We start from the raw sequence: 27542 nt of genomic DNA, 5'->3' as shown, positions 1-27542 counted from the left end.
AATTGCATATTTAGAGAAATGTTTATGCATGTTTATGAACATGCTTACAATTATCAAATTTTTTATTTAAAATAAAGTTGCTATCTTTTTTTTCACAAAATGTGTATGTATATACTTATTGATTGTTGTTCGAGTCAACAAAGTTTAAGTTTATATTTATTTAAAGAGTTTAATTTATTCCCCGTAGATCTTTCAACGACCGAGAATTGCATCTCCGACAAGCACACAACACTAGACCTACCTTAAATGCTCCTGCGCACTCTCACCATGTGTGACCTCCTCTCAACACGACCGTTGGCGGCAATGGTTAACTGCATAGGGCCCTCCATATCACCTCGCATGAATATCGCGTATCCAACATGGATTGTCGGTATTATCCTCCTCCTCACCCTCTTCAGCCTATTAAATGTTCAACCCCTCCACATACCATACTCCACCGCATTGGGATCCTCCCACACTGTAATTCATTTTGTCCCTACGACAATGGTGCTCCTACCCCATGGCGGATTGGTTATCTCCTGGGATCTCCCTGACAGACGAATTTACCCCATTTATGATTGCATCATGCGCTCTTGCTTCGAACTGTGGAGTCTCGGTCCATTCTGGGACACTTGGCCTTTCAACTGCGCCATTATTTATCCTACCTTCACAACCCCTTTCAGGCATTCCATGCAGCAATGATTATATAAAGCTCCCACGCAGTTCACAGGGTGATAGAGCTTAGGAAATTTCTCTGTGTTAGAACATGATGCTCAATACTACACGATTCTTAGGTTAGCGTCTAGATGAAGGGCTCTATCTTGGCCAAAGGTGCTAATTTGAGGTTGGATATATATTTGGCTATCCTCGCTCCCTCTATGTAAACTCTTTCAATTTCATTGTCATTCTAGTTTGAGTCTTTGGTCTCTAGATGGGTACAATCATTTATGTTCTTCATTTTATTTTTGCATAACACGAGGTTAGGCCCGGTGTTTGAGTTGGTCATCGTCCTTTCCCCAACTTCCCTACAAGGTTTTGATCCAATTGGTGTCTCTTTTAACTGCTCGGTCCTTGCCTGTGGGGTTTGGTACTCAGGCACCTTCTCAATCTGGTTTTGAGTTAGTCTCCAAGGGTTCTCAACTTCCTATGTTTCTCTCTGTTGTTAAGGTCCATGCTAAATTTCAAGTCTACAGTCACATTAAACGCATCAAGGTTCATATAATAGTTCTCATATATAATCCTTTAGATTGTACCAAGGTGTGTCACTTGCGTCTACTCTTGGGGTTCCATAATCGGTTTCGTATGCATTTCAGGGTGGCCATTTACAACTCTATCACCCTATCATCCTTCAATATCATCCTTTCTCTGTCGAGTCATAAATTAGTCCTCGTTAACAACTACACTCCCCTAATCCACTTACTGAGTTGTTATTATATACAGTGGTCAATTGTAGTCCAGTTAGTGGTTTTTTGCAGGGAATTTATGGTGCTTAGACAACAACAACCGGCTCGTCGAGGAGGCATTGTTGGGTCTTCTTCCACTAAGCACTGACACCTCCTCGATTGAGACTCCATCATCAACTTCTTTGAGGCTGCTCCATTGGAGGCCAAGAAGGAAATTTTGAAGCTGGAGGCCAAAGAATTTGGTGACCGATAGTACTTTTCAGACTTGAGATCAGTGGAGGTTGTCTTAAATGGGTTCCAAACCCTGGAAAATTCAGAAAGAGACGCCTTCACTTCTTGCATTCCATCACTCTTCATCGTCAGTTGGAGACCTTGTTAAACATGGTAATCAAAGATAAACAAATTGATAATTTATGAGAGATTTTTCGGCGTAAATCACAAGAAATTTCATTTGTCGACGCGTTTCAAACCAACTAGTGTGGTTCATCGTCAAGACAAGTTGAAGAGTCAAATCTAGATTACAAGTTAGATAGTCTCATAAACTTGATATGGATCACCGAAGCCTCAATTCAACAAATTGATAATTACAAGATATTTGTCGGGTAGGAAGGCATCAAATGGATTATGAGAGACATCAACTACAACTTGGATAATATAGCGGTATGACTGAACCGACTGGAAAGGTATATTGCAACAGATTCTGATAATGAATCAAATGGCCATGATGAAGAGGAAGTCATTATCAACGCGGTCCCTATCAACTCCATTCCTGCTAACTCAAACCCACCAACGAACAATTCACATGCAGTTGGCTCTCCAGGATCTACAGTCATCATCCTTGACTAGTCTACTCAGATTTCTGCTTTACTACTTATGTTTCTATGACATCTATGTTTTGTTTACTATTTGGTATTGTTTCTAGTACTTGTTTCAGTTCTATCGAATAACATTTTGTATAAAGGAAAATAAGAAACTGAGCTAGTGTTCCCCCATTTTTTTTTTTTTTTGGGGGTCTTATACGTTTCCTATGGCCCCATTTTTGGTTTTCATAACCAAAACTTCATATCCTTGATTTTCGATAGTAATACACGAAATATTTACACACCAAAAAAGAGTTCATTTTTTTTTAAATTAATTAATATATATATATATAATAAATAAATTTATAATATTTTTTTATAATGATTTAAAGCGTGTTTGATTTTGAATTTATGAGGAAAAAGATGTTTAGCGATAGCTATTTTCTTTGTCATCGTTTAGTTCGGGTAGGATACCTGGTTTTCACCCAGGTGACCTGGGTTCAAATCCTAGCAACGGAATTAATTATGAAATTTTGCGTTTTCCGACCAGATTTACTATACCAAACTGTGTGTAAGGATAAGAGAATTATAGAAGAACCGGACTCCGATGGCGGTTCTTCTGCTTACAGCGCAATTTCACATTAGATTCACGACAGTTAGATAAAGAACACGAAGTTAAAATTCAAACACCATACTGAACAGCTGGAATAGCTCAGTTGGTTAGAGCGTGTTGCTGTTAACCACAAGGTCGGAGGTTCAAGCCCTCCTTCTAGCGTCCACCCATTGATGGGTGTACAGAAAATTAGTGTTTTCTTATGTTAAATTTATCTTAAATTCTATCTCTCAACAATAAATAGGTTATAACACAAAACAATAGTGTGTTCTGATGTCGCTTAATATCAATTTTAAATTTTATTTGATTTCTAATTTCTATCTCTCAGCGATAAATTTAAATTTTATTTGATTTCTAATTTCTATCTCTCAACAATAAATTTATGAATTGATAAACAGAACAGTGCGTTCTGCTATTGCTTAATATCAATTTCAAATTTTATTTAATTTCGGGCGTGTATCTCTTAATTATAATATTTCTAGTTTTTATTTTTCAATAATAATTTTATAAAATTGAAGTGGAAATTGGATGATATCATAAATTTATGAAAATAAAATAGAGAACGGATAATATCATAGATGATGGGTACTGCTCTTTATAGATGGTGTTTTTGATAGAATTAAATAAAATTGTACCATTTCTTTTTGGAAAAGAAGATTTATATCCAAATATCTTCTTTGTTCGGGCTAAGGTTTGGAAGATGAATATGAGGTCATTTGGCATGGCCCTCCTCTGTAAATCTCTGCACAGAGGCATCTTCGGAGATGGTATTTGGAGTTCCATCATCAAACAGAAATATCTGAAAGGAAGATCGATGGTATATTGGTATAGGAGGAAATCCCTGGGTTCAAAGAGGGGTTCTGCCATCTGGCTCAGCCTCAGAAAGGTACAGGCTCTCTTTCTATGTTTCTTAAAATGGCGCTTTTCCTCCGGTTCCAGCGTTTTTCTTGGTATTGATTCAACTATATATGGACTGGAATCCTCGCTCACTCCTGATCTCATATCTTACCTTCACACTAAGGGGATCTTCACTTGGAATAAACTGATCCATTCCTGGTCGTCTTCTGCGCCAATCTGGAAGGATGGTGATGAACTTGGACTGCCCCCTCCTCTTCGGCCTACATGGGACTCTGCTGTTAATTGTTTTGCTGGGAAAGGTATTACTCAAACAGGTTTAAAAGACGAATTAGTTTGGTCGATGGGGTTCTCCATTCAGCCTGTACGTGTCAAGGATTTATACACAGCTGCCACATCCCTTCTTCCGCCGCTTCCCGGCCCCTCCTTTCCTTCCAAACTCTGGAAATCTTCCTGTCAGCTTAAGGCAATTTTATTTTCATGGCTGGTTTTCTCTAACAGGAACCTTACTTGGGAGGTTCTTCAAAGAAAGGGTTGGATGGGTCCCGGAAGATGCTCTATGTGCTGTCAGGCATCTGAAACAAATGCCCATATGTTCTTTCAATGTTCGGCATCGTCCCAAATCTGGTATGATCTCTCCTTGTCATTTGGTTTTCCTTACCAGGTTTTCTCTACTGTTCAGGATGGTTACAGATGGTGGTCCGATCAACGGCCAGAATGGAGATCGTTATTCATCAACACGTGCTGGCTCCTGTGGAAATGGCGGAACGCTCGCATATTTCAGGAGTCCAAGGCTCCCATTTCCTCCATTCTGGTCTATATTTCTGCTATGCTCGATCCTGTTTGATTCTGATGGATATCTGCCGCCGTTTTTTATGGACCTCTTTTTGGTGGACTGTTATGGGCCTCATGCGAATCTATTTTGCTCATTTGGAATGTATCTTTTCTTATCTCGTCAGCATTAGTCTCTTTTTGACCATGTATCTGTTGGACAGATCTATATGGCCTGATATGTATTTTGCCCATTATATTCCCTTAATATAATATCATGATGTTTTTCTCTCTGAAAAAAAAGGTTTGGAAGATGAATAAAAAGTTGCAGTCATATGGGATTAAGGATGTATGATTTTCACAATTTTGATTATTCTATCTCTCAACAATAAATAGGTTATAACACAAAACAATAGTGTGTTCTGATGTCGCTTAATATCAATTTTAAATTTTATTTGATTTCTAATTTCTATCTCTCAGCGATAAATTTAAATTTTATTTGATTTCTAATTTCTATCTCTCAACAATAAATTTATGAATTGATAAATGGGATTAAGGATGTATGATTTTCACAATTTTGCTTATTTTAAAGTTTTGTCATTAAATATTTAAGAGTTAGGTTAAAATTAAATTAAGTTATTTATTTATATTATATGTGTTTTAGAAAGTTTTTAATGAACTTGTAGCGATTCATTTTTTATGGAATATTTTAGAATATTTTTAGTAATATAGAAAAATTAAAGGTTGAGATTTATTTTTAAGGTAGTTATGTTTTTTTTTTGTTTTTTTAATTAAAATTGATTAAGAAGAGTCTTAATGTAATATGAATCACGAAAGCCTAAATTCTAAAATTGATTACTTAAAAAAATGTCACAAGTGTCATAAGAAATGAGTTATAGCTTTTTTTGACATGTGGTATTGATAAACTATGGTATTGGCCCATAGCATTTGTTACAAAACTTATCTATAGATTAAAACCCTCCATGGTAAAATGGGGTAAATCTTCATGGATAAGAATCTCATTCCATGTTTTTCCAAATGTATATATTTAATTTATATATTAATCTTTTTATCATAATAATAATAATTTATTTAGTTTTAAGATTTTATTTTAACCACTTGGAATGTATTATAAAATAAGTGTTTTGATACTTATTATGGATTGATGTTTATAAACATTTACTTGCCATTTAATTTATATGGCTAGGCTAATATTATTTATTTAAAAAAAATCATTTTTTAGTTAAAAAAAGTCATTCAACTAATTATAACTATAAAAAAAAATTTAAAATATAATTAATTTTCTATTAAAATAAAAAATTTCCTAACAAATAAAAATATATATAATTTGATAATTTTTTTTACAGATTCAGAAGACTTAAAAGTTAACAATCTCTTATTTCCTATATAAAAAAATATAAATTGAAATTCAAAAAGATAAAACATATACAATCTCTTATTTCGTATATAAAAAATTATAAATTCAAATTCAAAAAAGATAAAATATATACACCTTTTTTTTTTTTTTTTTTACAGGACGAAAAAGCATGATTTGTATTATATAAGATATATAAAGAGTCTACATTCGCTTGAAGAATCTGAATATGACCCATACAGCTGGATCATATAAGCAAAACATGGAACATATAAAAAAAGAGGTAGAGATCTGCTAGGAAGACCGACAGATCAAAGACTAACATCCAGTTACAAAGATTCCCTTAAGACATAGAGATGCCAGGAAAATCATCAGATCAAAAATAACATCCAGCATTAAGCTTTCCGAAGATCATAGAGATGCCATAGGAGAAAAAGTTCCGCGGAAGAGAAACAAGAAGCAACATTATTTTAAAACAAACATAAGGCGAAGGAGAAAACCCATGTATACCTGTGAGACTGCTTTCATAAAATTAGAAATCAGGAAGAGAAAATTCCTAGATAGAGAAAGTATTCCTTTCAGAATAAACCTGCAAAAACCAAAGACCCGGAGCCGAATGAAGACCCATCTTTGACAATAAATCTGCCTGTTGATTCTGAGCCCTGCTGATATGATGAATTGTGCATCCGTCCAAACTTCCCCAGAAAAAACTGATCCTGTCCATCCAACCAACTAGGTGTGGCCTAAAAATATTATTTCTTTTTGAGACATAATCCACCATTACCTTTGAATCTCCAAACACTGAGACGTGCTGAATATTTAGAAAGAGGCAAAAAAAAAGAAGGCCAGCGAGGGCCATCGCCTCCGTTTCGCTGTTGGAGCCTCTCCCTCCATTCCAATGAACGAAAAATTGATTATTTTCATTTGCCAAAATGTGAACTCCACAGCCACATAAACCTTTTTGTTCCGCTCCATTGAAGTATACCCTTGGATAAGATGAGTGTTCCTTTGAAAGTTCTTTACAGGCCTCCTTTTTTTGCATAAGAGTCTTTTGCGGGAGAGCTTCAAAGAGAGAAACAATATTGAAAAAGATATCCAAGAAAGGAGATTTCCTGTCATTGAAAATAGAGTTGTTTCGCCACTTCCAAATGCTCCACAGAGTGATAGTGAATAATGTTCTCCATGACTCCTTTTGCTCACTGCACCAAAGAAACGCTTCAATAATTGAAGCGTGTGACTTGTGCTGGATTCCATAACAACTCTCCAAAGCTTGCCATAATTGCTGAGATCTTTTGCAATTTAAAAATAAGTGATAGTTGTTTTCCTCCTCTGACCTGCAAATAGGACATAAACCAGGACCTTGCCATCCCCTCTTCTTTAAGTTTTCCCAAGATAAATTCTTGTTATGGAAAGTCAGCCAAGAGAAGAAAATCATTTTGGAAGGGCATCCAGCCTTCCAAAAAATACGAGGGAAAGAAGGATTGTGAGGGGACTCCTTTAGACCAATTAGATTCTGATATACATCTTTTACACGGACTATATTCATCTCTTTTGAATTTTTCCAGATGAGACAATCAGACTCCAATGAGCGGAAAATACCGCAATTCCTTAGGCACGTCCTGATGTGTTCCCATTGAAGAGCGATATCAACCGGCATTTCCAAAATTTCTGCTTCTTTCCAAAGTGGAATAGATCCCTGCCAGCCAGCAATCAAACTGTTCCAAAAGAAAAAACCCTTTCTATGAAAAAAATTTAATAAAGATTCAGGCACATTGATCTCCTCGGCACCACTCAGGAATTGGTCTTTTCCAATAAGGATCTTATTGCCAGTTTGGAAACGCCAAATTAAGTTCTTCAAGAAATAACTTTCTATCTTACGAAGGCTTAACCAAATTGAAGACCCATAAGAGGCGCCTATCCTTCCCTCCCTGAACCAGAATGATAAATCCTTCCTGCCCAAGTATTTCTTCTGAATTGTGAGACTCCATGGACCTTCTCCATGAATCGCTCTCCACAAAGACTTGCATAAGAGTGCCTTCCCGAAAGTGCGCAGATCGAGCAAACCCCATCCTCCCATACTCTTCGGCAAAGAGATACTGGATAATTTTGAGAGATGATATTTCCTTTTTTCCGCTTGACCACCCCAAATAAAATTCGCAGTTAGCTTATTCATTTTTTGAATTATGCTCGCAGGAAGAAAATATAAATGTGCCCAGTAAACTGCGAGTTGATTTAACACTGATTGCACCAAGGTCACTCTTCCTGCCAGAGAAAGGCATCTATATTCCCAAACTGAAATCTTCTTGTAGTATCGATCTGGAATCCATTGCCAATCTGTCTTTGAATATCCATTTGCTTTTATCTGAAAACCCAAATATTTAATTCCAAGACTGATGGATTGTGCCTCAATTCCAAAAAGGTCGGATAACCATTCAACTTCTTCCTGGTTGATATCATTGTGGTAGATTATTGACTTTGCATTGTTTATTTGCAATCCTGTAGCCTTTTGAAAATTTTTAAGGATTTCATAAAAACATAACCAGGTGAATCTGCATATCATTCCGAACATAATAATATCATCCACAAATAAATTGTGTGAGATTGAATTATTCCTGCAGATTTTCAGAGGACGGCACTTGTTTTCCTTGACGGCCTTGTTTATATGGAGGCTAAGCGAATTCATAGCCAAGATGAACAAAAGCGGCGATAGGGGACAACCTTGGCGAAGACCTCTGGCCGCAAGGAAAAAAGGAGATGGAATCCCATTAATGATGATCGCATAGTTCACCTGCTCAACACAGGCCATGATCCAGTTTATCATGTTGGCTCTTAAACCAATCTTTGCGAGCAAACACCTCGTGAAGCCCCAATCAAGGCAATCATATGCCTTGCGAAGATCGATCTTGAGGATGACAGCATCACTTTTTTTAGAGTGTATGGCAAACAGACCTTCTTGTGTGTTTGCAACTGCGTCCAAAATATTTCTTCCCTTTAAAAAGCCGTGTTGATCCTTTGTTAGGAATTTTGAAAAAGTTCCTTTGATTCTTTCAGCAATGATCTTCGATATAATTTTGAAAGAGATGTTACAAAGTGAAATCGGTCTAAAGTCCTTAAAAGATTCTGCATCTCCCTTTTTAGGAATGAGGGCTATATTATTGGAAGAGGTTTTTTGATTAATACTGCTTGACATCCTGGATCCTTCCACCATCCGTAACAGATCAGATTTGATAAGATTGAAGAAGTGAATGAAAAATTCTATCGTCCAGCCGTTTGGACCCGGGCACTTGTCCCTTTTGAAAGATTTCATTGTTCCTAATAGCTCCTGATGAGCCCCAATTTTTGGTATAATTTGGGCTCATTTGGCCTACTTGCTTTGCTCAAACCATTCACTTTTTATTGCTTATGCATGCATTTCTTAGTTTATTCGTGTTGTTTGTAGGAAGAAGGGTAGACATTTTATCTACGTGACTAATGCATGATGCTTTCAGGTTTTTGGCATTAAAAGGGAGAAAAGACCACGTGAAAAGGAGACAAGGAGACAGTGAGGTGGCACCGCTGGTTTTTAGGAGAGGATGTCCACAGTCTTGGGACCTTCCTCGTGATTCCCACCATAGCTCCGAGCTCCAATCCATCTCCCCACCGAGCTTAGAGGCAACCAGCTGTTCTACAGGAACAGCAGTTATAACTGTTCTACAGGAACAGCAGTTATGACTGTCCTACAGGATCAACAGTTTAGACTTCAGTTGGACAGCCGAGCTCCTCAAATCAAGGACACCTGTTGGATGATCATTTTGCATAAATACTGAGGCCGTAGCCTTGGATAGGATCTTTTTTGAACTTTTGTATTGCTCTTGTAATTTGGAAGTACGAGCTAGAGCTCGGTTTTTGTTCCTTTTTGTAAGCCAATTTGGCATGACATCAGATTATGAATAAAGAAGGAAGATTTTGATTTAGTTCTGAGTTTTCTCAAGGAGCTATAGCTCTCAGGTTAGGGCCCAACCTGAGAGCAATAGATCTCCTCAGTGTTGTAATATTGTTGCATTTCGTTCCAGCACTTTGAGTTTTACTTTACCATGCAATTCGAATTTACAGTTTGTTAATTTAGACTTTCTTATGAGCTTAGATAGGATTAGTTTATGGTGAATTTGTTTCCAGCTGCTTAGGTTAGAAGAGGATAGATATAATCTATTGGAGCTCCAGGAAAAGGTTGTAAAGGCTCACTGCCATCTCTGTTAGGGATTGGGGTGAAGTCTACATCAGCCACCAAAAAGAAACGCAGTTCTTCTCACTTCCATGCAAGCTGCAACATAGACCTTTACGTTGAAGATCCATCCATGCACTTTTGACACAGATCCATACTTCTACATTTCACTTCCATGCACGAGTTTCATTTCTTGGTTTTCCATTGCTGTTCATAGGTTTCATGGCACAGTTATCATAGGTTAATGAATCCTCGTTTTGGTGTATAAGTCATTTGTTTCATTTACGCTGCTCCATATCATTCCATTTTCTTCTTCTTCTTCTTGATCTCTCCTCAAGTCACTCATTCGGCCTCTGTCCAGCTCTTTTACCCTCCAACTCATCCATTATTCACTTAGCTCCATTTACTTACACTTTCGTTGATCCCATCCTTCCAACCATCAAACCACTGCATGCACTCTTCCTCCATCTGATTTTTCTGCTCCTGAGCCATCACCAGCTCCATCTCCATCTCACCTATCCTCCCACACCACTCCAACACTTCGCCATCTCCCAAAACTCCCACGGCCAATCATCCTGTAGAATTGCACAGCCTTCCTGTAGGATCCCCTGCAGACTTCCTGTAGAAGTCTGCAAACTCGGTTGCTGAGCATCCGAACGTGGTAGACTTCTGGGGATCGATGCTAGAGACCCTCTGGGACCTCCCTTAGCCATCCTGACCTTGTCCATGCTTTCCTTCCATTCCAACCGCTCCTGCACAACCAAACCCTAATCAAAAGCACCATCACAATAAACCCAACCACTTAATGACAAAATACAAAAACATGTCTTTTCAAGTGCAAGTAGCTTAGATTCATGTATTTCAACTCACTGCATGTAATAGCATCATTGGTAGAAGTTTCATTCACGTTTTTGCATTGTAAGGGTCAAGCTAGTTAAATTAGGGTTTATTAGGGTTTCTATGCTTTGTTGGCTTTCCATTTCCTTTTTGCAAAGTAGGTTAGCTTCCTTCAAGATAGCTTTCATCCATCACTCATAAAGCTTCTTCTGTGAGCCTATAGAAGTTGGCTTGAGCCCTAGCGGACTTGTGCCAGCTGACCAAGTGACAGCTGCGACAAGAGCTAGTACTTGTGCATACAGCACCGTCGCTTCCAAGTTTGTACGAACTACCGGGTTGATAAAATTAGAGATAGGGAGCTCCAGGAGTTGTAGCATTATTGCTACAATACTGGAGCCCACCATCTTTTTGGCGCCGTTGCCGGGGAAGCGTCAGAGTATTAGTAATTGTTGCTTTTCTTCTACTTTCTTACTCTTACCTTCTGCTAAGTAGTTTATTTCATTTCCATTCTGCAAAAGTAGCATAGATATTTCCTGCTTTCATAGATTAGCATTTCCTGCTTTCATAGATTAGCATTTCCTGCTTTCATAGATTAGCATTTCCTTTCTGCAAGCGTAGACTAGCCTTTCCATTCTTGCAATTTCAGTTGAGCAAAGTAGATTAGTTTTTTCCTGCTTTCAGTCTAATTCTGCATCTTTCATAGTTAGTTGTATATCAGTCTGTTTCAGTTTTGCAGGTACCAAAGAAAAAAAGAAGCAAAAGCAATCAAAAGAAAAAGAAGGTCTTTTCCATTTCATGCCTCGTAGGAACCGAGATAGATCAGGCAAATTCCTACCAAACACCCCCACCACATCACTAAGTCACCCTTCTCTCTTCTTTGGTGACAGTGACCCAGAAGAACCTATAGGTGAACATCTGGAGATATCCAAAGACCCTATAGTAGAAGAAGAGTTAGAGACCACTCCATTTGAAGCTATGGCTGATAATAGAAGAGAAGATGAGAGAATAGAAGGTGCCTTCCCCATCCGAGAGACCAATGGAGAGATGAAAATGAATAACATTAGCCCCTCCGCCTTACCTCACTTCCATGGGCTGACCACTGAAGATCCAGATACCTTCCTGTTTGAGTTTGCTGTCCTTTGTAGAACTTATGACTACACTGAAGATGAGCAAAAGTTGAAACTTTTCCCTTCCACTCTTAAGGATGCAGCACTACGCTGGTTCATGGGCTTACCTGGGAATAGTATCACCACTTGGGCTCAGATGCAGCAAGCTTTCAACGCCAAGTATCGGGATTACTGTAGGTCCAAGGAAACAAAGGGGGAAATCTTTCGGATTTCCATGGGAAATGATGAGTCCTTAGAGGATTATGAGGAGAGGTTCCAACTAAGCTATAAGCGGGCCAGGTGCACACTTGACCCTGAATCCCTCAAGTTGGTCCTACTCCGAGGGGTCCCTGAAGACCTCTTAGATACCCTTCACATGTTAGCTGGGGGGGACATTTACCAACTGCCTTATGAGGACATCAAGACTGTGTTTAGAAACCACTCCAGGGCAGCTAGGAAACGAGGTAGAGGAAACCACCTCTCAACTAGTGTCCCTTTCTCCAAACATGAGCTTGCAAATCAACTAGAAGATCTTAAGAGTGAGGTGAGACAAACCATTGCCATGCAGCTTGACACATTCAGGATTCAACAAAAGAAAGAAGAGGCTGAGAGAGCCTTGGCCGTCTTCTGCCCTAGGTGCACAAGGAGGCACCCTAAGAACGAATGTCCATTGCATTCGGTTGAAGTGTGTTTCGTTTGTGAGGAGGACCATCCCACAAATCAGTGTCCAACCTTACCTGGGTTTAAAGCCATGTACCAAGGGACAGAAGCTCCCACCGAACCTCTCTACTACCTCAACCAAAGGAGGCCACAAGGATCTAGGCCTTACCAGCAGGGGATGCAAGGGGCATCTCAAGCTTATTACAACCCCAACCAGTCGACTCCCATGCCTTCCTGGGGTCCCCCTGCTCATCCTTCATGGTCCATGCCTCCTCCATGGTCTTACCCACCTCAGTACCCCGCTCAACCTACTTCTCATTCATATCACTCACATGCCCAGCCGCAGCCTCAATGGAATGCACCTCAGTCGGGGTGGAGGCCCCAATACAACACTCCTCCTGCCATTTTGCCTCCACCACCAGTTCAACCTCAACCATTACCTCCTGCTCCTCCAAGGCAACCTCAAATGCCTGCTCAACTGAACCCGAACCCAAACAATAGACAGGCCCAGCAGGTATACACTAGGGAAACCTCATGCCCTACCTATGCTGTGGAGATCCAGGAGATCAATCTTCGATCTGGAAAGACTCTACCAGATCGCCAACCTCCTCCCCCGGAGGATGGGGAAGATAAACAGGAAAGTGAACCAAAGGCTATTCCACCCTTTCCTGAGAGACTAACAGCCACCACACAACCTAACCCAGAAGAAGATGAGCTTCTGGGTGAGCTCAAGCAGTTGTGTGTAAAAATACCACTTCTCCAAGCCATCAAGGATGTGCCAATATACAACAAACTAGTTAAGGAGAAGTGTTTCAAACATCCAGGCAGACGGAAGAAAGATGCTTCAACTATCAATGTCATAGGACAACTGTCTGACCTTATGCTAGGACAAGTCATCTGCCCAAAGTACCTAGATCCTGGAAGTCCTGTAGTAGATGTCCACATCAATGGCACCATTATCCCTGACACCTTGATTGATCTGGGGGCTGCCATTAATGTGATGACCAGGGATACCATGCTTAAACTCAATCTTCAGGGTTCCTTGAGGAAGACCTCGACAATACTGCAATTAGCAGATCGCTCCACCGTGACTCCCGAAGGGATTGTGGAGGATGTCATGGTCTCTATTGATTCTTGGGAATACCCTGCAGACTTCCTGGTTCTGCAACCAAAGGCAAAGCTTACTGGATATCCTCTCATTTTGGGAAGGCCTTGGTTAGCTACTGCAGATGCTTACATAAGTTGTCGTGCAGGAAACATGACCATCAAAAATGGTCCCATGTCCAAGCAACTAGTCCTATATCCTCCTGCCCAACCCTCCTTAGAGCATGATCTACCACTCTGGTTGGAAGAAGGAGAAGAAGACGAGGTGTACTCAGCACCTCTGTGCACCTTAGATACCACTAGAAGAGACCCCCCAACCGAGGATGACTTGATCGAGACCTTGATCCAGAATCCACCTTCCAGTGCACTACCCTTAGAGAAATTGGTGGAGGATGCCCAAGCTAGCACCCTAGTGGATCTTTGTACAACCAACCCTGTTACTCCCAGAGTCAAGAATGTGGAGTTCGGCCCTGAGAAAGCATTGAAGATCAGCTCCTCCCTATCTCCTTCCCAGGAAAAGGAGCTGTGTAGTCTGTTGGCCAACCACCTAGATGCTTTTTCTTGGAGCTATAAGGAAATGAAAGGAGTCCATCCTTCGGTCTGTACCCATCATATATACATCAAAGAGGATTGTAAACCGGTTAGGCAACCTCAGAGGAGAATGAATCCAGCCCTTAAGGACATTGTCAAGGAAGAATTGCAGAAACTGCTGGATGCCGGATTCATCTACCCCATCTTCGATAGTGAATGGGTGTCCCGTCTAGTGTTGGTTCCCAAGAAAAATGGGAAATGGAGAATCTGTGTGGACTACCGAGAACTGAATAAAGCTACCAAGAAGGACCATTTCCCTCTACCTTTCATAGATCAAGTGTTGGATGGACTGGCAGGAAAGAAGTTCTTCTCTTTCCTGGATGGGTTTAGCGGGTACAACCAAATACAAATCAGCCTGGAAGACCAAGATAAGACCACCTTCACTTGTCCTTGGGGTACCTTTGCCTATCGAGTCCTTCCCTTTGTGCTATGCAATGCTCCTGCTACCTTTCAGAGAGCTGTCCTGAGCATCTTCTTGGAGCTGGTCCATGATGCAGTAGAAATCTATCTGGATGACTTTACTCCTTATGGGGCCAACTTCCAGGAAGCATTGTCCAACTTGGGAAAAGTCCTAACCAAATGCACCGAGATGAACTTATCCCTTAGTCCTGAAAAATGTGAATTCCTAATGACTGAAGGGACCGTGCTAGGCCATACCATTTCTTGCCAAGGATTGCAGGTGGATCCTAACAAAATTGCTCTCATCAAGAGGGTTCCACCTCCTCAAAAGGTAAGGGATGTCCGGAGTTTCTTGGGATTAGCAGGATACTACCGGAGATTCATTAAAGATTTTAGCAAGCTAGCCTCGCCATTGTTTGGTCTGTTGGCAAAAGATGTGGAGTTTAAATGGACTGACGATTGTCAGAGGGCTTTAAATGAATTGAAGGACAAGTTGGTGACAGCCCCAATCCTGAGAGGTCCAAACTGGGCCCTACCTTTCCACATCCACACTGATGCCTCAAACAAAGCCATAGGTGCAGCTTTAGGACAAGTTGAGCAGAAACTTCCATATGCCATTTACTTTGTTAGCAAAAACTTGTCCAAGGCTGAGCTGAATTACACTGTAACTGAGAAAGAATTCTTGGCTGTGGTCCATGCACTGAACAAGTTCCGACATTATATTACTGGTTACCAAACCTTTGTACATACTGACCATGCTGCTATTAGATATTTAATGAATAAACTAGATGTGAATGCTCGTATTATTAGATGGTTACTTTTATTGCAGCAGTTTGATTTGACCATTGTTGACAAACCAGGTAGAGAAAATGTAGTTGCTGACTTTTTATCTAGATTGGATTTGTCTGCAGATGAGGATGGAATAGTGGACGACCAGATGCCTGATGAACATCTGTTTGCTATTTCAGTACTCTCTCCATGGTTTGCTGATATAGCAAACTATCTTGTTTCAGCACAGTTCCCTCCACACCTATCTTCCAGAGAGAAGAGCAGAATCATCAGAAAGAGTGCCTCATTCACTTGGATCGGGGGCAATCTGTTCAAGCTTGGCCCCGATCAGATCTTAAGGCGTTGTGTAAGGGAGGAGGAAGTCTTTGATATCCTCCTCACTTGTCATGATGGGCCTTGTGGAGGACATTTTGCAGCAAAGAGAACTGCCTTCAAGATCCTGCAGGCAGGCTACTATTGGCCAACACTTCATCAAGATGTCAGAAGATATGTCAGTCAGTGTGACCAATGCCAAAGAATGGGGAAACCGACCCAAAGGGATGAGATGCCTCTCCAACCTCAAGTGACTCTTGAGCCATTTGAGAAGTGGGGCATGGACTTTGTGGGCCCAATCAACCCCTCTTCGAGGCAAAGGTCTTACATCATTGTGTGTACTAACTATTTGACAAAGTGGGCAGAGACCAAAGCAATCAAAGCAACAACAGAAGAAAAGGTGGCCGAGTTCCTAAGGGAAAACATCTTCTATAAGTTTGGCTATCCAAGAGAGCTGGTCACCGATCAAGGGAGCCAGTTCACCTCCAACCTAGTTGAAGATCTACTAGTTCATCACAAGATCAAGCATAGGACTTCCACCCCTTATCACCCTCAAGTAAATGGGCAGGTGGAAGTCACCAATAGAGCATTAGAAGGGATCTTGACTAAGGTGGTGAGCAGCAGCAGAAAAGATTGGGCAGACCGCCTGGTTGAAGCCACATGGGCCTACAACACCACTTGGAAGACCACCACCGGTTTCACACCATATGAGCTGGTCTATGGGAAGAAAGCTTTGCTGTCCATTGAGTTTGAATACAATACCTTGAGGATGGCAGCTCAGCTGGACCTAGATCTCAGCCATGCACAACAAGAAAGGCTATTGCAGTTGAATGGCCTGGATGAGCACCGAATGCAGGCCCTCCTTCACTCAGAAGTGGTTCAACTTCAGAGAAAGGTGTGGCATGACCAACATCTCCATGACAAGCAATTTCAGCCGGGAGATTGGGCTTTGTTGTATGATTCCAGATACAAAGATTTCAAGGGGAAGCTGAGAACCAGATGGCTAGGACCATATGCAGTGGAGAAATGCCATGACAATGGATCTGTCCTCATTCGAACCATTGATGAGGAATCCATTCCCATGCTTGTCAATGGGCATCGGTTGAAGATCTACAAGAGACCTCTCTCAAGACAGGAGTTCATCAAGACTATGGAGAAATCTGTATTGGTCATAGAGAAGGGTTCTGCCTCTGCTTTTGGCATACCCTGAAGGACATAAAAAAAAAAGATTCTTGGGTGAAAACCTCTCTGAGGCACCCAAGGCAGGTAGTAGGGGTGAAAACCTCATTGAGGCGCCCCTATTGTCTGTCAAAAAAAAAGAAGAAAAAAGAAAAAGGTTTGAAAAAGATCCTTGAGTGAAAACCTTTCTGAGGCGCTCAGGGCAGATGGCATGGGTGAAAACCTCTTTGAGGCGCCCCTGTTATCTTCCAAAAGAAAAAAGAAAAAACAATAAGCAAAATATGGTAAAATTGCATGCAGGTTGCAGATGTTCTATGGAGGAGAGGAAGCCCTTCAACTCAGAGCCAAAGGTCCTTATCATGCTGTCAAGGAACCTCACCAGCACCTCCTCCAAAGGGTACCCATGTTTTTCAAGGTATGCGCAATTTTATCATGGTTTGAATCTTCTACAGGAAGATGCAGTCTTTCTACAGGAAGGCGCGGATTTTCTACAGGAAAGTACAGACTTTCTACAGGAAGGCCGAACTTTCTACAGGAAGCTCTGTGTTCTACAGGAAACTTCCTGTAGGAGTTTTGGACGGCCAGAATTCATCTTAAAAGGAGATTTAGCGACTATGGATTGGGTTGGATGCATGCAAGCCTCTGTTAGCACCCCTGCACAATGCTGTCACCTTGCTCCACCATCCTTGTCGACATGCGACCAAGTTCCCTGCACCAACAAAGAAGATCGATGAGTTCTCACGGGAAAAGCCATTTTCAAAGTTAAATAAATGCTGGGATCTCATACCGCAGGCATCGAGAGCTCCGGGAACGTGATTGAAAGGCCAGAACCTCCGTCGTGCAGCATGCACCCAAGGAGAAAGGACTGTTACGAGACACCTCACGGGGATCCTGTAACAGTTCAACCTGCTCGAGTGGATACCATTCACAGCACCGCCATCTGAAATGCAACGCGGACGCATGCAAGCAAAACATCCACTCCATCATTGGCAGCCGTAACCACGAGCCTCCGGGTCTGTGTAAGTCGCATGCAGCAGGTAAATCCACTCACCATCGTCCAAGAACTGGAAAAATCGTGTGCAGCCATGCAGGTAAGTTTCTCAACCCTTCCTTCCATTAAATCGCATGAATCTTACTTGGAAATTGTTTGCAAAGAGTAAAATTGAATGGTTGAGCAGCCGTATGGCCAGTCGACTGGCCACGTCGGCTAGTTAAAGTGTAATTGGATGTGTGGGTGGCGGCCACGACAAAGAGAATGAACGGCATGCACGTGAGAACACTCTCGTCAGAAGCATGAGTTTAACAGGAAAAGGCGGCGGCAAATCTGTGGGAATGAATGCGGCAGCAAGCGAATACGCAGGCGGATGATGGATGACGTCGCCCAACGGTCCGGCGGGGACAGCTCATCCCCCGCGCCACGGATTGCGCCGATTCAAAATCCAATCGGCTAGATCATGCGCATGCATTTATCATCCAACACTTCGAACTCGGGTGGCTGTTCTGATCTCCTCTGCACTTTGATACGCCGAGCTGTTGGCTACCAGAACGCTGGTCAAGCACACCTCAAGCGCGGGCCAACTACAGTCTTCCCCGAGGATTGCGCACTGCTTCTACAGGAACGCAGTTCTACAGGAGCGCAGTTCTACAGGAACGCGGTCTACAGGAACGCAGTCTACAGGAACACAGTCATCTACAGGGAAGCGGGTGCCTCACGCAAAAAGGTGGCCAATTAAAGAGGTAACCCTGAACTTTGCATGCAACTGGTTAGTAAAAGTGGCAAGACCATCGTCCACAGTCGGGTCATAAAGATATTGGTGGAATTGTTGTTTGCTGTGCCTATGCTATCGTTCTACAGGATGTCGATATAAGTAGACTGTGTTGAATTTTGTGGATTATGTGCATGCTCTGTCTTAATAGACCAAATCTCTGTTGCATTTGCCACCTTTAATTAAAACGACCGTGTTCATCATGCCGGGTGGTTTTATAAGACGGGAACCCACTGAGTCCACTAAATTAAGGGAAAACCCGGCAGTGGTAGAGCTCTTCACCAGAGCACAATGGATGCCTTTTTGTGATAAGCTGCAGGGCTACGATGATGAAGTAGCCGAAGAATTCTTGCAGGCTCTGAAGCCTAAATCCCAGACACTGGCCACAGTGAACTTCAGAGGTCTGAGCCTCAAGCTCACTCCAGAACATATCAGTTGGATCACAGAACTCCCTATGGGTCTGCCATGGGACAAGGACGAGAGAAAGCTGAGCCAGCAAGCAAAGAAGGAATTCTTTCCACCTGAGGAAGAATTCTCGGAGGATAAAAACGGGGTGAGAAGAACGAGTCTATTGCCACCTTGGAATGAAGTCAGTTTGCAAATCATGAAATATATTACTTGTGAAGGGCGTTTCAGCATCGTGTATGCATATCACTTTCGGCTACTCACTGAGTTGAGGCACCGAATTGACCTTCCCGTAGAGCAAAAACTGAGCATCCCTTATTACCTCCTGCAGTCTCTAATGGAGTGTGCTACAAAGCTAAGAGAGGGCATACCTGATCAGATAGCCCACCATGGGTTAATAAAGCTTCTTGTGGAGGATGCATTGCATTCATATAAGGTTCCCCTCTCGTGGGAATCCTTCCGCAATTTAACCAAAGATGGGGACATTAAGATGTTGATCGAAGAAACGGGTTCCTCCAGCAGTGAGGAACACGAAGCAGTGGCCGAAGAACAAAGGAAGAAGCATGAGGAAAAGGAGGACCAAGAAAAAGGTGGCACACCTCTCCTGTCAGCAAGGGAAAAGAGGATGAAGAGCAGAATGGACAAAGCCGAGGTAGCCCACGTCAGCCCAAGTACCTCAACAGCACCTGCAACCAAAACAAAAAGCAAAACTCAAGCAGGCAAGCAAGCAGAGGTGGAGACCCCTGTGTCTACAGGAAAGCAAAAACAGGCTTCTACAGGAAGCCCAAAAACAAAAACGAAGGCTTCTACAGGAAGCCCGAAGATCATTGAGAAACAGGCTTCTACAGGAAGCCCAAAAACGGAGACAAAGGCTTCTACAGGAAGCCCGAAATTGGAAAAAGGGGCTTCTACAAGAAGCCCGAAAGTCATTGAGAAACAGCCTCCTACAGGAAGCCTGAAGACAGAGAGAGGGCCTTCTACTGGAAGCCCGGGAGTGGCTAAAGCCGGGTCTTCTACAGGAAGCCCAAAAGCGGGAAAGAAAGAACCTTCTACAGGAGGCCCGGAAGGGGGCAAAGCAGGGTCTTCTACAGGAAGCCCGAAATCTGAAAAGGAGGGGCCCTCCACAAGGAGCTCTGAGAGAGCAAAACGCAAGAAAGAGAAGGCTGGTCTTCTAGAAAAGGAGGCAGCAGCGGCGCTGGCCGCCCTCAGTACACCTCCGAAGCCGAAGGAAAAGAGAGAGAGGGAGACCCCTCTACCATCTGAGGCCAGGAGAAGCAAGCGGATTACCACGGGCAAGCCACAGCCTCCACCCGGCAGCCAAACCACTTTAGGGGATGTCCCTACTTCACCCAGTCCAAGAACCCCCTCTAAAACATCAGCCACCCCCGAGAAGGGGAGCCCAAAAATAACTTCCTGGACACGAAAAATAGGCCAATCGCCTTCCGAAGCCCGGCTCAAGGAAATAGGGAAGGGGGCAGAAGCACCACCTTCGTCACCACCAGGGGCAGCGAAGGCAGGGCCGCCAAAAATAGGAAAGGAAGCAGCGCCACCCTCGGCAGAAAAGGCAGGACCACCAAAAACAGGGAAGGAAAAGCATGCTCCGGGCTCTAGTTCTCGGCCAAAGACGAGGAGCCAGGGAAAAGTTGCTCAAGGATGAGCAAATAGTTTAGCTGGGGGGTGATGATGAGCCCCAATTTTTGGTATAATTTGGGCTCATTTGGCCTACTTGCTTTGCTCAAACCATTCACTTTTTATTGCTTATGCATGCATTTCTTAGTTTATTCGTGTTGTTTGTAGGAAGAAGGGTAGACATTTTATCTACGTGACTAATGCATGATGCTTTCAGGGTTTTGGCATTAAAAGGGAGAAAAGACCACGTGAAAAGGAGACAAGGAGACAGTGAGGTGGCACCGCTGGTTTTTAGGAGAGGATGTCCACAGTCTTGGGACCTTCCTCGTGATTCCCACCATAGCTCCGAGCTCCAATCCATCTCCCCACCGAGCTTAGAGGCAGCCAGCTGTTCTACAGGAACAGCAGTTATAACTGTTCTACAGGAACAACAGTTATGACTGTCCTACAGGATCAGCAGTTTAGACTTCAGTTGGACAGCCGAGCTCCTCAAATCAAGGACACCTGTTGGATGATCATTTTGCATAAATACTGAGGCCGTAGCCTTGGATAGGAGCTTTTTTGAACTTTTGTATTGCTCTTGTAATTTGGAAGTACGAGCTAGAGCTCGGTTTTTGTTCCTTTTTGTAAGCCAATTTGGCATGACATCAGATTATGAATAAAGAAGGCAGATTTTGATTTAGTTCTGAGTTTTCTCAAGGAGCTATAGCTCTCAGGTTAGGGCCCAACCTGAGAGCAATAGATCTCCTCAGTGTTGTAATGTTGTTGCATTTCGTTCCAGCACTTTGAGTTTTACTTTACCATGCAATTCGAATTTACAGTTTGTTAATTTAGACTTTCTTATGAGCTTAGATAGGATTAGTTTATGGTGAATTTGTTTCCAGCTGCTTAGGTTAGAAGAGGATAGATATAATCTATTGGAGCTCCAGGAAAAGGTTGTAAAGGCTCACTGCCATCTCTGTTAGGGATTGGGGTGAAGTCTACATCAGCCACCAAAAAGAAACGCAGTTCTTCTCACTTCCATGCAAGCTGCAACATAGACCTTTACATTGAAGATCCATCCATACACTTTTGACACAGATCCATACTTCTACATTTCACTTCCATGCACGAGTTTCATTTCTTGGTTTTCCATTGCTGTTCATAGGTTTCATGGCACAGTTATCATAGGTTAATGAATCCTCGTTTTGGTGTATAAGTCATTTGTTTCATTTACGCTGCTCCATATCATTCCATTTTCTTCTTCTTCTTCTTGATCTCTCCTCAAGTCACTCATTCGGCCTCTGTCCAGCTCTTTTACCCTCCAACTCATCCATTATTCACTTAGCTCCATTTACTTACACTTTCGTTGATCCCATCCTTCCAACCATCAAACCACTGCATGCACTCTTCCTCCATCTGATTTTTCTGCTCCTGAGCCATCACCAGCTCCATCTCCATCTCACCTATCCTCCCACACCACTCCAACACTTCGCCATCTCCCAAAACTCCCACGGCCAATCATCCTGTAGAATTGCACAACCTTCCTGTAGAAACCCCTGAGTTTCCTGTAGGATCCCCTGCAGACTTCCTGTAGAAGTCTGCAAACTCGGTTGCTGAGCATCCGAACGTGGTAGACTTCTGGGGATCGATGCTAGAGACCCTCTGGGACCTCCCTTAGCCATCCTGACCTTGTCCATGCTTTCCTTCCATTCCAACCGCTCCTGCACAACCAAACCCTAATCAAAAGCACCATCACAATAAACCCAACCACTTAATGACAAAATACAAAAACATGTCTTTTCAAGTGCAAGTAGCTTAGATTCATGTATTTCAACTCACTGCATGTAATATCATCATTGGTAGAAGTTTCATTCACGTTTTTGCATTGTAAGGGTCAAACTAGTTAAATTAGGGTTTATTAGGGTTTCTATGCTTTGTTGGCTTTCCATTTCCTTTTTGCAAAGTAGGTTAGCTTCCTTCAAGATAGCTTTCATCCATCACTCATAAAGCTTCTTCTGTGAGCCTATGGAAGTTGGCTTGAGCCCTAGCGGACTTGTGCCAGCTGACCAAGTGACAGCTGCGACAAGAGCTAGTACTTGTGCATACAGCACCGTCGCTTCCAAGTTTGTACGAACTACCGGGTTGATAAAATTAGAGATAGGGAGCTCCAGGAGTTGTAGCATTATTTCTACAATACTGGAGCCCACCAGCTCCTCCTCAGAAACTGGCTGGAAAATTTGATCATTTAGTTCCTCATCGAACATCTGAGGAAAAACCTCAATGCCCCACAAAATATCCTGAATCTTGCAGTGTTCATATCTTTTGTACTGATTTTCAAAGAATTTCATCGCCTCTTTAGAAATGTCCTGTTGGGAATATAGGAAACCACCTCTTCCATCACTTATTTTCCAGATAGAATTCTTTTCACGTTTGGAGTTGGCGAATTTGTGAAAAAATTTTGTATTCTTGTCCCCTTCCTTTAGCCATATCGCCCTACTTTTCAATCTCCAATAAGATTCCTCCTGTTCTAATATTTTCAGCTTTTTCTTTTGCAATTCCTTTATTCGACATCTCGATTTAAAGGATAGTGTATGAGTAGCCATGGCTTCCGAGGCGCTGTCTAATTCCTTTTGAATTTCCCTGAGATCATTCCTGTTTGTTTGCCTTTTCTTGAATTGCCACTCTTTTACCACCTTTCGAATGGATTCCATTTTGTCCCTGAAGGTCATTAAAAGTGGAAAAGTTTCAGGAGACGACATCGCATTCCAGGATTTTATTATGATATCATTAAACTCTGGATCTTCCAGACATGATCTGTTGAATTTGAAAGAGTAGCCTTTTCTAAACCCCTTTTCCCTCCAGCCTAACATAATCGGTCTATGATCAGATATGAAGACATTCTCAATTGATGAGAATGGCATGCCTATCTTATCAATTAGGCTAGCATGAAGAATAAATCTATCGAGTCTCTTGGCTATATAAGCTTTCTCGGCTCTTCCATTTTCCCACGTCGGATGCAATTTGGGAGGGAGAATATCAACAAAGTTCCTACTTAGAAGCTCATTTTTGATTCTGTCAGCAAGGGGATCCTTTTTTGTAAAGTTTACACTAACATAACTTTTAATCCTCAATGAGGGAACGAAAAATGGCTCTGAAGTCGCTGGGTCAGGTTAGCGCACGCGAAGGGTTTGGTTAGGGTTACGTTTGAGCTTTGAAGCTGCAGTTACCGTGCTTGGGTCTCCGTTTCGCTCTCGCCGCTACTGCAGACTCTGCGCTCCCTTCTCCGTTACAATGCCGCTGTAGACTTCAAAGCACCGCGCAGTGGGTATCCTTCGCCGTGACCCCCGTGACTTCCGTTTACTTATCTGTGACGGTTTACATTCCTAACCTGGCACGGTCCGTTAGCTGTTACTGCAACCTGTCATTTTCCCCGGGATTTTCTACTCCTTTAGGTGTCCCCTGTCCCGAGGTGCAGCTGGCCATGGAGGACCTGGAGGCCGTAGATTATTCCGCTGACCCATTGGAAGGAGTCTCCATCTAGCGCACTCCATATGCCACATCAGAAGGTATGTTTAATCCTGATTTTCTCGGAAATTTCTCACAGTTTTCCCCCAGTGAATCGTCTAGGGCTCAGCCTGTGGTCCTCCCGGATGAGCCCCCAACATGGCCTGCCCTATCCACGCCGCCTTACTCTTCGGCAACCCTCGGTTTTGTCTCCGGCTGCCTAAACCCTAACCCTGGGTCGGTTCCCCCGGTATCTAGCTCCTTTTCTCATCCGCCGTTTAACCCTCCCCTGCCTTCATCCTCCGCCGGTCTCGCTGCTTCCTTTGGTCTCCATTCTGGCAGTTTTAATGCCGTACCCCCACTTTCGGGCCCCCCTTTTACTTCCGGTTTTGACATTCCTATCTCCCACCAGTCCGCGGCCCCTTTGAATGCTACGGCCCCGCCTCCGGGACAATCTCTGAACCCTCCACCTGCTCGCGGCTCTAAGCGGAAGTATAAGTGTTTCAAATCCAAGGAGGACGATATTTTTCTCAGACTCGAAGAGGACATTCGGTGGGGAGAATTGATGGACTTTGCAGATCGGGTCTTGGTCGGCCGCATCAGGGGACGCAGCTACTCGGCGGCACAATTGAAAACCTGGGCAACTGAAGTATGGGGACATCATTTGGTGAACATCCCTCATGTGCAGACTTTCGTGAGGGGATGGTTCGCACTGAGGTTCGCGCGTGCCGACCACACAAACTGGGTTTTGTCCTCCTACTGGCATTTTGAGCACGCCCCTGTGCTCCTCAAGAGATGGACACCCTTATTCGACCCTGAGACGGAGCAGATAGGCATTGGACCAGTTTGGATTCGGCTTCCAGGTTTACCTCTTCAATACTGGTCCGAGGATATTTTCAAACGCATTGGAAATGCACTTGGCACATTCATGGGCTATGATAAATCTTATCATCAGACTGGCATGATGGCCTATGCTAGAATCTTAGTCAACATGGATACCAGAGGCGGGCTATATGAGCACATTACAATTCAGTGGAGAGACTCTGCTCGCAGACATATCATCGATTATGAGGGCATTCCTTACCGCAGGTGCCACAAAGTAGGGCATCTCTATAAGGATTGCCCTCTCCTCCGGAAAGGGGCTGGGAAAGGCAAAGAAGCTGGAGACGACCCTCCCCTGGTCACCTCCCCACATCAACAATCTTTACAGCAATTGGGGCATCAGACGCAAGCACAAGAAGGAGCTGTCCCTCAGAACTCGCCTGTGGCCGCTGATACTGTCTCTGCCCCTGAGGCACCTCTTACTTCAACAACGCCTGTTCATTCAGCACAGCCGGAGGTCACTGCGAACTCGGGTATGCCTTCATCTCCCCCTTCTTTGATATCTCATGCATCCTGCACTGCATTGGGCATATCTACTCCCCCTTCATGCTCCATTCCCCTTCCGTCATTGTCTCATCCCGATCCGCGACACTCCTCCCCTCACTCTCCCCTTACTTGCTCCCTCCCGCTCCCTCCGCCATTGGCCCCCTCTATTGATCACATCGACGCTGGCTTCCCTCTCTATCCGATCGACTCAGTCATCTCCTCGATACGCTCAGTGATCTCGGATGAGGGACAAGGGTCCTGATGCGGTTGGTCTTGACTCTATAAACATCCCCTCCTCTCTAAAGACCTCCCGAGGTCGACCCTCCCGAATCACAAAAGCTAGGCATACTTCCGACGAAGAGGTTGCCCTTGGGCGACAACAGACTATTTTTGGGGCGCTTAGAGCAAAGGATGGCCCTCTTCCCCTTTCCCCATGAAAGTATTATCCTTTAATTGCCGAGGTTTTGCTAGTTCACCAAAAAAAATAGCACTCAGGAGGCTGCTTACTTCGACTCAACTTGACATTATTTTCCTGCAAGAGACCCTATGCCTGGCTGAACCCCTCACTATCACCCTCTCCTCTTGGCTCCCTAACTGGACCTTCCACGCACTGGATGCAGCTGGGCGATCTGGAGGATTGGCTATTGGGGTCTCAAACCGGGCTGTGGATATTCGGAACCTCTGGGGTGGGAGGGGTTTCATAGGTCTTGACATTTTTGTCCACTCTATCGAACGAGACTTACGCATTATCAACATCTATGGCCCATGCACTGATCGTGTCAACTATTGGAGATCATTAATGGCATCTGAACTTCTACAAGCTGATAACATCATATTGGGAGGGGATTTGAATTTTTCCTTGGGTTACTGCGAATCATGGGGGCATATGGCACAGGTCGACTCCCTCTCTGAAACCCTCTCCTCCTTATTAGAGGATCATAAATGGGTGGACATCCCTAATGCTCGTTTACAATACACCTGGTCGAATAATAGGAGTGGGGAGCAGAGTTTAGCCAGGAGACTCGATCGTTTTCTTATCAAGGAAACCCTGTACAACAGCCTCCCCAGAATACGACAATGGGTTGGATCAGGTGGCATATCCGATCACAGACCTATCTTCCTGGAGGCTGAGGACCTTAATCACAAAATCAAGAGTCCTTTTAAATTTAACGCCTCTTGGCTCCAGGACCCTTCGTATCTTCAGCTGGTCCAAAACTTCTGGCAAAACAATCCCATCAGGGAAGAGGAGGATCTAGCAGTAGGTTTTGTCAGAAAGCTCAGGGAACTAAAACATATCTCCAAAACCTGGGCCCACCAGAAACAAATACATGATAACCACATTCTGAAAGAGGCAGAACAGGTTATTGAGGAATTTGAAAACGCATCCTCTGGGACTTTCCCCTCACAGGAGAGGAAAGAACAGTACGCTTCACTTATTGCTAAGCGCACTCAAATTCTGAAAGAAAGGGAAGAAAGCTGGAGGCTTAGGAGCAGGGCTATCTGGCTCACTGAGGGAGACAACAACTCTAAGTTCTACCACAAATTCGCCAATGGACGCAAAGCCATCAATACGATTTGGGAGCTAAAGGATAACCAAGGTCATACTGTTACATCACAACCGAACCTGGCAAGATTGGCCACTGATCACTTTCGAGGTATATACTTTGCTCCTGGGGATATAAATATCTTGGAAATCATGAGAGTCGCGGAACTCTTTCCCAGATATGTTGAACAAGATGAATTGGATGAGCTGCAGAAGGAAGTAACCATGGAGGAATTGGAAGCCACTCTCAAATGGTTTAAGAAAGATAAGAGCCCGGGCCCTGATGGCTGGACCATTGAATTCTACATTGCTTTTCTAGACATCTTGGGGAATGACCTTCTGAAGATCGTGGAGGATAGTAGGCGACGAGG

The sequence above is a fragment of the Pinus tabuliformis genome, chromosome 3_2 (genome assembly GCF_031772625.1).
Source record: "Pinus tabuliformis cultivar Carrire ecotype Pingquan chromosome 3_2, CPIR1, whole genome shotgun sequence".
NCBI lineage: Eukaryota > Viridiplantae > Streptophyta > Pinopsida > Pinales > Pinaceae > Pinus > Pinus tabuliformis.
The sequence above is the reverse complement of the archived record's forward strand: the minus strand, read 5'-3'. Positions refer to the sequence as shown.